General features: G+C 45.5%; 1 pseudogene; it reads right to left on the bottom strand.

Moving 5' to 3' along the window:
* Positions 1 to 3,258: 3,258 nt before the first annotated feature.
* LOC142219215 (E3 ubiquitin-protein ligase Mdm2-like) lies at positions 3,259 to 5,483 on the bottom strand (annotated as a pseudogene).
* Between the last annotated feature and the right edge of the window lie 5,625 nt (positions 5,484 to 11,108).

The following is an 11,108-nucleotide window of genomic DNA, read 5'->3' as shown; positions in this document are numbered from 1 at the left end:
CACGGGACGCCCTGTGGCTTCACTGCTACCTTGCTCCCCAGAACCATTCCCCCGACCTCGCCCACGGCCTCGTCCACGTCCCTTTCCGGGAGCCTTGCGCATTTTGAATTCCCAGTTAGAAATTGGCACTATATACCAGTAGCAAAAATTGTGGGTGCACGTAACCCCAATATATTCTTTGAATTCCCAGTCAGACAATGGCACTATATACCAGTAGCAAGAAATGAGGGTATTTATAACCCCAATATATTCTTTGAATTACCAGTCAGAAACTGGCACTGTATACCAGTAGTAGAAATTGTGGGTGCACGTAACCCCAATATATTCTTTGAATTACCAGTCAGAAACTGGCACTATATGGCAGTAGCAAGAAATGAGGGTATTTATAACCCCAATATATTCTTTGAATTCCCAGTCAGAAACTGGCACTGTATACCAGTAGTAAAAATTGTGGGTGCACGTAACCCCAATATATTCTTTGAATTACCAGTCAGAAACTGGCACTATATGGCAGTAGCAAGAAATGAGGGTATTTATAACCCCAATATATTCTTTGAATTCCCAGTCAGAAACTGGCACTGTATACCAGTAGTAAAAATTGTGGGTGCACGTAACCCCAATATATTCTTTGAATTACCAGTCAGAAACTGGCACTATATGGCAGTAGCAAGAAATGAGGGTATTTATAACCCCAATATATTCTTTGAATTCCCAGTCAGAAACTGGCACTGTATACCAGTAGTAAAAATTGTGGGTGCACGTAACCCCAATATATTCTTTGAATTACCAGTCAGAAACTGGCACTATATGGCAGTAGCAAGAAATGAGGGTATTTGTAACCCCAATATATTCTTTGAATTCCCAGTCAGAAACTGGCACTGTATACCAGTAGTAAAAATTGTGGGTGCACGTAACCCCAATATATTCTTTGAATTCCCAGTCAGACAATGGCACTATATACCAGTAGCAAGAAATGAGGGTATTTATAACCCCAATATATTCTTTGAATTCCCAGTCAGACAATGGCACTGTATACCAGTAGTAGAAATTGTGGGTGCACGTAACCCCAATATATTCTTTGAATTACCAGTCAGAAACTGGCACTATATGGCAGTAGCAAGAAATGAGGGTATTTATAACCCCAATATATTCTTTGAATTCCCAGTCAGAAACTGGCACTGTATACCAGTAGTAAAAATTGTGGGTGCACGTAACCCCAATATATTCTTTGAATTACCAGTCAGAAACTGGCACTATATGGCAGTAGCAAGAAATGAGGGTATTTATAACCCCAATATATTCTTTGAATTCCCAGTCAGAAACTGGCACTGTATACCAGTAGTAAAAATTGTGGGTGCACGTAACCCCAATATATTCTTTGAATTACCAGTCAGAAACTGGCACTATATGGCAGTAGCAAGAAATGAGGGTATTTATAACCCCAATATATTCTTTGAATTCCCAGTCAGAAACTGGCACTGTATACCAGTAGTAAAAATTGTGGGTGCACGTAACCCCAATATATTCTTTGAATTCCCAGTCAGACAATGGCACTATATGGCAGTAGCAAAAATTGTGGGTGTATATAGCCCCAATTCTATTGCTAGGGGACTTGCAGGGTATTTCTGGGGTGAAGGTGGGGGGGCACACCGTTGGAACGGGTATCGGGGGTATATATCGGGTATACGGGAATACACTGACAGTGTATTCCATTCAGGATCCTGGGAAAGCTGGGTTGCGGCGATTGAGCCCGTCAGTGCCACGTTACACTGACAAGCTTCTCCCTGGAATTTAGCTCTTATAAGAGCTGTTGGTTGTCTTCTCCTTCCTATCCTAGCCTGTCCCTGCCTACCCAGAATCTAAGCCCTAGCTAGCTGGACGGAAACCTCCGTCCTCGGTGAATTGCAAGCTCAGAATGACGCGAACCTGGGCGTCGCTGTTCTTTTAAATTAGAGGTCACATGTTTTCGGCAGCCAATGGGTTTTGCCTACTTTTCTCAACGTCACCGGTGTCGTAGTTCCTGTCCCACCTACCCTGCGCTGTTATTGGAGCAAAAAAGGCGCCAGGGAAGGTGGGAGGGGAATCGAGTAATGGCGCACTTTACCACGCGGTGTTCGATTCGATTCGAACATGCCGAACAGCCTAATATCCGATCGAACATGAGTTCGATAGAACACTGTTCGCTCATCTCTAGTCACAAACATTTGCAGGCATGAATTAGACACCTTTGCCGATGGCTGAAGCCCAATGATGAGATCTGCTTTGTGATGGCTGTATGCAGTGTTTCTATGTATCCCCCTAATAGGAAAGCAATGTATCCCCAATGTTCACCCAGGACCAGCAGCGCATTCACACACGTGGGGGAGGGGGCCTAATACACAGCCCCCTAAAGAGCAGCTGCCCCCTTCTGCCTGGCACTTGGTGTTCCTATGGTCACACCAGTGCTGATCACACATTGTAAGGATAGACACTAAGTTAGCTTTAGGAAAAAAGACTCATTAAGGCCGGGGCCCCACGGGTCGGAAACGCCACGGAGAGCATAAAACGCTCACGGCCGGACACTTTTGAATGTCTTTTCCGTCTCCTGCCCTGTTTTGCGCAGGAAACAGAAACCTGCAAAACGGAGTCCCGGGCGCAGATGTGAACGAGCCCTTTGGCTAAGGCAGCACACAGCAAAATGTAGCCCAAAAAACGCCATGGAATAAAAGCAGCAAAAACAATCCCAAAGATGCCTGCGCCTTTCACTACTTTTCTGCTGTGTTTTGCATTTGTGCCTACCCTCATAAGTCTAGGGGGAAAACGCAACATTTTATTTCAGCGAAGTGGGGATGAGATGAAATATAATCTCCAGCACTTTGTTGGGACAGTAAAATACAGCATTTGTTTTGCCATTATGTGTCCACAACGAAAAAGAAAACTGCATTTGGACAAGGTCTGGTTTGAGCCTTCATGTACCTAGAACTTTCTACTAAAGTCTATGAGGGCCTAGACTGGTGCCGGTGACTCCTACACACTGAAGCCATTGGTCTACTGGAGATCAGATAGTAATGTCTGCCCTATATACATGTTACCTATTTACAGATGTGCAAATGCTTCAATAAGCCAGTGTAGTAGAAACATTTGGGAAGACATTTTGGCTTCCTTCAAGTCAAGTGAGAACTTAAGATTCGGATCGTCCTTTCCCCACCATCCACCTATAGACCAAGCAGTTCAATTCTTTTTTCTTGCATTTTCATGAAGGGTCCTTGGACGTGAATTGGCCTGACTTTTAGCTGACATAGGTTAATACGATCATCTGAATTGGCTGCCTGCAAACAGGGCAAGGTTTGTTTCTCTTCTTCAGTTTTGTTGCACATGGAAAACATGCCATGAGATGCCCGCTTCTGCCATGTACAATGCATCCATTCTTTGGCCTAGTCAGGCAGATTACACATGGTGCAATGCTAGAAAGTGGGAGACTCTGTTCTGAACGTTCATTGTGAGCTGCTTCCACTTCTCTGTATTCTTCCTGACTACAAGATGCAACGCTCCCAGATGTGGAAGGCTGAGAGAAGTCCTCCGTTTCCCGGGATTCACAGCTTTCTATTGGCTCATCCTGTTTTTTAGTGACATCACAATCTTGCAGCTCTTGTGTGTGTTTGTTTTTTTTTGCCATCTGGGACATCAATGCCTTCATCTTGGGAATCCTCCATCTCTTTTCTTTTTAAAGCCTTAGTCTTCTCAGTTTTGTCTGGAAGCCGATCTTTACCAAGAGACCGACATCTTTTACAATGTCTTGCGATAGGAGGATTCATCTCATCACATTGTGAACATTTCCAGGAATCTTGTAATGACATTTAGAAAAACATATTGAAGTTACAATATTCCTGCAAAACAGGAATTCCTTATAAATAGGAGATTGGTGTAATCCTACTAACCCACCCAATAAAGATTGTGCTGTAAAACAAAGCCCAAAAAACAAGGAAAGAATTGCAGATTTGTCCCCCATCCCCTCCTTGACAAACACATGGGGTAAAGGGGGTGTCCATGATTTTCTATTTCTGGCCTAACCTTAGGATGGCGCTACAGTATCAGATAGGTCGGGGGTCCAACATCCAGCAGGCACACGGATAATGGTGGGCGCTAGAAGCAGATGCTGCTATACACTGTGCAGTGGTTATTACAGATGAGCCAACAGTGAAATATTTGAGATTTGATATTCGTTTCCAGTAGAGCCTCAATATTCGACTTCTCGATCGAATATCGAATCCCATTATAGTCTATGGGGAAAATGTCTGTTTCAGGGGAATCCACTATTCGACTAAAGGAGAGTCACCAAGTCCAGGAGTAGCAGGAGGAGAGTGTTTAGGAGGAGCGCTGTGCAGGTAAAGCGCACGGACTTCATTATAGTCTATGGGGTCCGTGCGCTTTACCTGCTCAGCGCTTGCGTTGCGCTGACAAAAGGAAATCTCCCTCATAACCGCAAGCTGCCAGCTCTACCAACTAGCAAAGATAAACCTGCGACAAATCAACGCTGGTTCAGCAGCAGGCTCGTCCTTGCTAGTCAGGAGAGCTGGCAGCTTGCTGTTACGAGGGAGCTTACTTTTTCTCATAGGAATGAATTGGCCAGCGTTGATTAGCCAGTGTACAGCATTCGGCCAATCAACGCTGGTTCTGCCGGAGGCTCGTCTGTGAGGAGGCGGAGTCTAAGATCGGCCACAATGGAGACTGCTGTGGTCCGACCTCAGACTCCGCCTCCTCACAGACGAGCCGGCTGCAGAACCAGTGTTGATTTGCTGAATGCTACACACTGTATATACTGTATAGCATTCGGCCAATCAACGCTGGTTCTGAATGGAATATTTACTGCGAATAACTCATAGTATTGGATGGAGTAGGAGTATTTGGAATCCCGTAGTAATCCATCCAATACCTACTCGATGGAATACTACTCGCTCATCTCTAGTGGTTCTGCATTTTCAGCTCCACTCCCAGTAATGAAAAGAGAGCTTTCTAATCCACTGCATGGACCCCAAAATGAGAGAAATGAAATACAACTCTCCCAAACAAGCCGTCTACACAGAGAGAAAAAAAGGAAAGGTTATGGTTGTTAGAAGAAAATGGCCGCAGAATAAAAAAGGGTTAAAACGGAATGTCCTTCTTTTTGTGAGGGAGCTCGGCATAGTCACACTTACAGCAATGTCAGAAATGTCCGTATCCTCATCACACGAGTCTCCGGATTCTTCAGCTTGGTATATGGTCACCTGATAAAGCCAAGAGCAGAGAAGAAAACCTCCATGTTACCAATGGGAAGAGGATTTCTAGGATCAGGTCAGAGGTAAAAGCTGCCTTAGCTGTACTGCCCTATGGAAATATTGTGGCCCAAAATACAGCAGCAGTAAAGCTGTGGCGGCACAAATATCTGCCAATAGGAAATCCCTACCAATATCTGGCTGAGAACACTCCCTTCCCTTTATGCAGATGCCCAGCTTTGTCACCTTCATGGTTTCCCTCCTCTGCATGCAAGTCAATACACATAGAAAGCGATTCCATAGTTGTGGACAACAAAAGTGATGTCTGCCATATGAGTGTCAGCCAGAAGGAGCAATTATCTAATGTGTATAGAGGTGTCCCAGCTCCCCCTCCCCCCACACTGACAAACAAGTGGCCCCGTCTGTTCTTCTAAAGGGAGAGAAGTCGGGAATGGCTACTTGTCTCTTGCACTTTACCATCATTTACTTTGGTAAGCAATGCAAAAAACTAGTGGCCTGATATCTAGTTACTATGAGAAGTGTGCACTAAGGCCTGGCTCACATCTCCGGGGCTATTAGGGGTTAATGCTGACTGTATCGGGGCTAGGCCTCGGCCCCAGGGTCTATTGGCCACTCATGCTCATTGCTTAGGGCTTTCTATCTGCGCTTTTTCACAGAAGCCACCTTGGATAAAACCTGCCACAACTTTAGATTGCTACAAATACACAATATACAGAATGATTTCTCCCCTGGGGCTGAGAATAAGAGCATATAGGACACATATAGGGGATGTATAGGACAGATATAAGGGATGTATAGGACACATATAGGGGATTTATAGGACAGATATAGGGTATGTATAGGACACATATAGGACCTGCTCCATAGTTTTCAGCTCTTCAATTTGGCCCAGATACACAGCCACAAAAAGAATGGCTGTATATATGGGTCCATAGAAATATATAGGTCTGTACTTTATCCGCAGTTGTAGATAAAGAGTCTGGTCATGTGCATCGCAGGTTACAACTCAATGTGCCTCATATTAATAGCAATTAACCCCATCATGTCCCTCACATTAACCCCCTGTGTGCTTTACATAAGGGACACTGATATGTGAGACATATGGAGGTAATAAGTGAACATCTTCATTATATAGGTCCTTTATTAGTACCTCCATATGTCTCACATATCAGTAACCCTTATGTGAGCCACACAGGGGTTAATGTGAGGGACATGATGGGGTAAATGCTATTAATGTGAGGCACATGGAGTTACTAACACTAAAGTAATAACCCCGAATGCCTGACAGTAATAAGAATAGTCAGTAACACACATGTACCTGGGGTTGTGTTTGCTGTCACTTTGCTCCCCGGTGCTTCCTCTCCTCCTCAGGGCTGCAGACGGCAGGAGCTCCTCCTCACATGTAACAGCAGCTCCAGGGAGCCCTTATCCTGTGCAGTGAGAGGCTCACCTCTGATTGGTGGCAGGGGACGCTCTCTCTCTCAATTTAGTGTATGAAGGTTGGGGACCGTGCCAGCAAAATCTGCCTCGCGTGCCAGGGGTTGCCGACCCTTCTATAAGAACACAAAACGTGTCCGTGCCTGCTAATCTTCTTCTAGGTTACAGTATGGGCTCCAATATCCCAGATCAGGGAATTCTATCTCCCTGCATTCTGCAGGTTCTCCACTAGAGACCGCTCTGTTCCTGTATTTGGGCAGAATTTGATTCCGTATTCATTGCACTAAATTTTCATAGACTGAAACCCCCCTATGTCCCGAATCTGCTATAAATGGCTGACAGGTGCAGCTCTCACCTCTAGGACCCTCTTCTATTTGGAGAAGGAAATCATTTGCACTGACCACAGTCTCCATACAGTTCAATGGAAATATCCAAAGGATAGGTCATCAGTATTTGATCAGTGGGTGGTAACCTATCTATCTGCAGGGTTGGGTTTGGTATGTTGGTTTTTGGCGACAGACTTCCTTTAACCCTTTCCCGACATCCACCGTCCTATCCTGCTTTACGCAGTAGATAACCGGCGCTAATGTCTGCGATCGGTCCCCGGATTGATCGGAGACATTAACTCCTCCGGCGCCACGGTCAAAGGCGCCGGAAGCGCCATTTTCCCAGCGGTGCATGGGCGCTGCCATTTTGCCAGTGATCACCGGCGCCTAGAGCATGCTCCAGGGCCGACGTCATTTTTTCATGACAGCCGGGAGCCTTGTAAAGGCCGGTGTGCTTTCTCTTTCTTTTGCAGGCTGGTCTATGCAGCCTGCAAAAGAAAGGATGATTTTTTGCAATGCATTAGCATTGTAATGCATTACATTAGTGATCAGACCCCCTGGGGTTCAAGACCCCTGGGGGGTCTAATAAATACAAAATAAAAATATATAAAAAAATATATAAAAATTATTGTCCGGACCACGTGGAAGGAGCCACCGAGGATTGCAGTAACGGCATCAATCTAGGGTCACCAAGTCCCAAAGCCGGGGCGGACAGGAGGCACCCACCGGAGCAGCCTCCGGCAGAAGATCCCGGAACACCTGCCAATTGAAGCGCGATAAAGCATCAGCCAACACATTCTCACGACCAGGGATATGGCGGGCACGGAACCAAATATTCAGACTAAGACACCTGAGCACCAAGTGGCGGAGGAGGGAGAGGACTGGAGGAGAGGACGAAGACAAAGAATTGATGGCGTGTACCACACTTACGTTGTCCGTCCAGAAGCGAATCCTGCAGTCCCTGAACTGTTGACCCCACAACTCAACCGCCACCACTATGGGAAAGAGTTCAAGGAGCGCAAGATTCCGACACAAACCGGCCTCGCTCCAGGCCAGGCGCCAAAACCCTTGCTGCCAGACGCGTCAGTGAACAAGTTTAAATCCGCATTGGTAACCTCAGACTGCTGCCACATGGCCCTGCCATTAAAATTAATCAAAAATTCCCACCAAACCAATAGATCAGATTTCAGCTGCCGGGTAATGCGGATCCTGTGAGAGGGAAGGCGGGCCCCACGAGTAGCAAGTGAGAGACGCCTAGAAAAAACCCTCCCCATGGGCATGACCCGGCAGGCGAAAACCAAGGAACCGAGTAAAGACTGAAGCTGCCTAAGGGACACTTTTTCAACCGCTAAAAAACCCTGCACCAACCCCAAAAGCTTATCCAGCTTGTCCGCTGGCAACCGGAAGCACATCGACAATGTGTCGAACTCTATGCCTAAAAAGGAAAGACACTGCGTAGGACCCTGTTTTGTCCGCCGCCACCGGAACACAGAAAAGAGCGCATTGTCAGCTTTCCGGCAGTATATAGAACTGCCTGTGGGCAAAATGGTGAAAGGTCCTCTTTAAGGGCCACAACCAGGCTACTCTCGTCTGCCATACCTCGAGGGATGAAGAAGTTTCTCTCGCAGGTGCAGTTTCAAGAGGAAGATGGCCGCGCCGGCTGCCCCTTAAGAGGAGCCGGAGCGTACCATCTCAAGACACGCCCACAAATAGAAGGGGGGGGGGGAGAAAGAAAGAGAAAGGGAAAGAGGGAAAGGATACAAAGAGACAAAGTACAGATATTTAAGACGAAACCAAGGGAAGGAAGACAGGAGAAAGCAAAGGCATGAGCTTTAACAGGGTTGAGGGAGAAGGGACAAGGTACCTTTATTTGTGACCCACCGTCTGAAATTGCCCGCTCTACAAATCTATAAAAATATTTTTCCTGTACGGTAAACGCCGTAGTGGGAAAAATAGTCAAAAGTGCCAAACCGCCATTTTTTTTCACTGTTTTGATTCTGATAAAAATTTGAATAAAAAGTGATCAAAGCAAAAGCAATTCCCCAAAATGGTAGAACTAAAAAGTACACCCGGCCCCGCAAAAAAAGACGCCCTATGCATCCCCGTACACTGACGTATAAAAAAGTTACGGCTGTCAGAATATGGCGACTTTTAGAAAAAAAAAAAAAAAATAACAACACAATTTTGGATTTTTTTTAAGGGGTTAAAATGTAAATAAAACCATATAAATTTGGTATCACCGGAATCGTAACGAAACACAGAATACAGGGGACAGGTCATTTTGGCTGCACAGTGAACGCCATAAAACCGAAGCCCATAAGAAAGTCGCAGAAATGCATTTTTTCTTCAAATCCACCCCATTCTGAATGTTTTTCCAGCTTCCCAGTACATTATACAGAATAATTAACCCCTTCCCACAAACCGCCGTACTATTACTGTGGATGCATGGTGCGCACACAGAAACTGTGTGCGCACCATGCACTGCGGGTGTCAGCCGTAATACACGGCTGACAATGCCCCGTAACACCCGCGGTCGGAACCGGGTCCGATTGCGGGTGTTAACCCCTGATATGCCGGCAGTCAACATGACCGCCGGCACCTCCGGAGTTTCGTTTTAAAATGGTGCCGATCGGCACCCCCCGCGCCAGTTTCGGGGGGTGCCGGTGTTCGTAGGGGGCAGCCTGGGGTCTGATCAGTGACCCCGGGTCTGCCCCATCACTTACCCCCTTCACGTACCTGGTTCATCCTGCCTAAAAAGGAAGCTGTCAGCCTGTGCGTCTACACAGGCTGACAGCTTCCTATACACTGCAATACACGTGTAACACGTGTATTGCAGCGTATATGTAGTGAAGCCGTGATCAGCCGATCACTGCTTCAATCCCCCATGGGGACAGAAAAAAAAAGTTGGAAAAAAGTAAAAATAAAAAAGTTTAAATAAGTTTAAAATAAATTATAAATAAATAAAGCCCCCAAAATCCCTTTTTCCCCATATACAGTCCTATGAAAAAGTTTGGGCACCCCTATTAATCTTAATCATTTTTAGTTCTAAATATTTTGGTATTTGCAACAGCCATTTCTGTTTGATATATCTAATAACTGATGGACACAGTAATATTTCAGGATTGAAATGAGGTTTATTGTACTAACAGAAAATGCGCAATATGCATTAAACCAAAATTTGACCGGTGCAAAAATATGGGCACCTCAACAGAAAAGTGACATTAATATTTAGTAGATCCTCCTTTTGCAAAGATAACAGCCTCTAGTCGCTTCCTGTAGCTTTTAATCAGTTCCTGGATCCTGGATAAAGGTATTTTGGACAAACAATTCAAGTTCAGTTAAGTTAGATGGTCGCCGAGCATGGACAGCCCGCTTCAAATCATCCCACAGATGTTCAATGATATTCAGGTCTGGGGACTGGGATGGCCATTCCAGAACATTGTAATTGTTCCTCTGCATGAATGCCTGAGGATTTGGAGCGGTGTTTTGGATCATTGTCTTGCTGAAATATCCATCCCCGGCGTAACTTCAACTTTGTCACTGATTCTTGAACATTATTCTCAAGAATCTGCTGATACTGAGTGGAATCCATGCGACCCTCAACTTTAACAAGATTCCCGATGCCGGCATTGGCCACACAGCCCCAAAGCATGATGGAACCTCCACCAAATTTTACAGTGGGTAGCATGTGTTTTTCTTGGAATGCTGTTTATTTTTGGACGCCATGCATAACGCCTTTTTTTATAACCAAACAACTCAATTTTTGTTTCCAAAATGAAGCTGCCTTGTCCAAATGTGCTTTTTCATACCTCAGCAACTCTATTTGTGGCATACGTGCAGAAACGTCTTCTTTCTCATCACTCTCCCATACAGCTTCTATTTGTGCAAAGTGCGCTGTATAGTTGACCGATGCACAGTGACACCATCTGCAGCAAGATGATGCTGCAGCTCTTTGGAGGTGGTCTGTGGATTGTCCTTGACTGTTCTCACCATTCTTCTTCTCTGCCTTTCTGATATTTTTCTTGGCCTGCCACTTCTGGGCTTAACAAGAACTGTCCCTGTGGTCTTCCATTTCCTTACTATGTTCCTCACA

The sequence above is a fragment of the Leptodactylus fuscus genome, chromosome 10 (genome assembly GCF_031893055.1).
Source record: "Leptodactylus fuscus isolate aLepFus1 chromosome 10, aLepFus1.hap2, whole genome shotgun sequence".
NCBI lineage: Eukaryota > Metazoa > Chordata > Amphibia > Anura > Leptodactylidae > Leptodactylus > Leptodactylus fuscus.
This window is presented reverse-complemented; position numbering and strand designations above follow the sequence as displayed.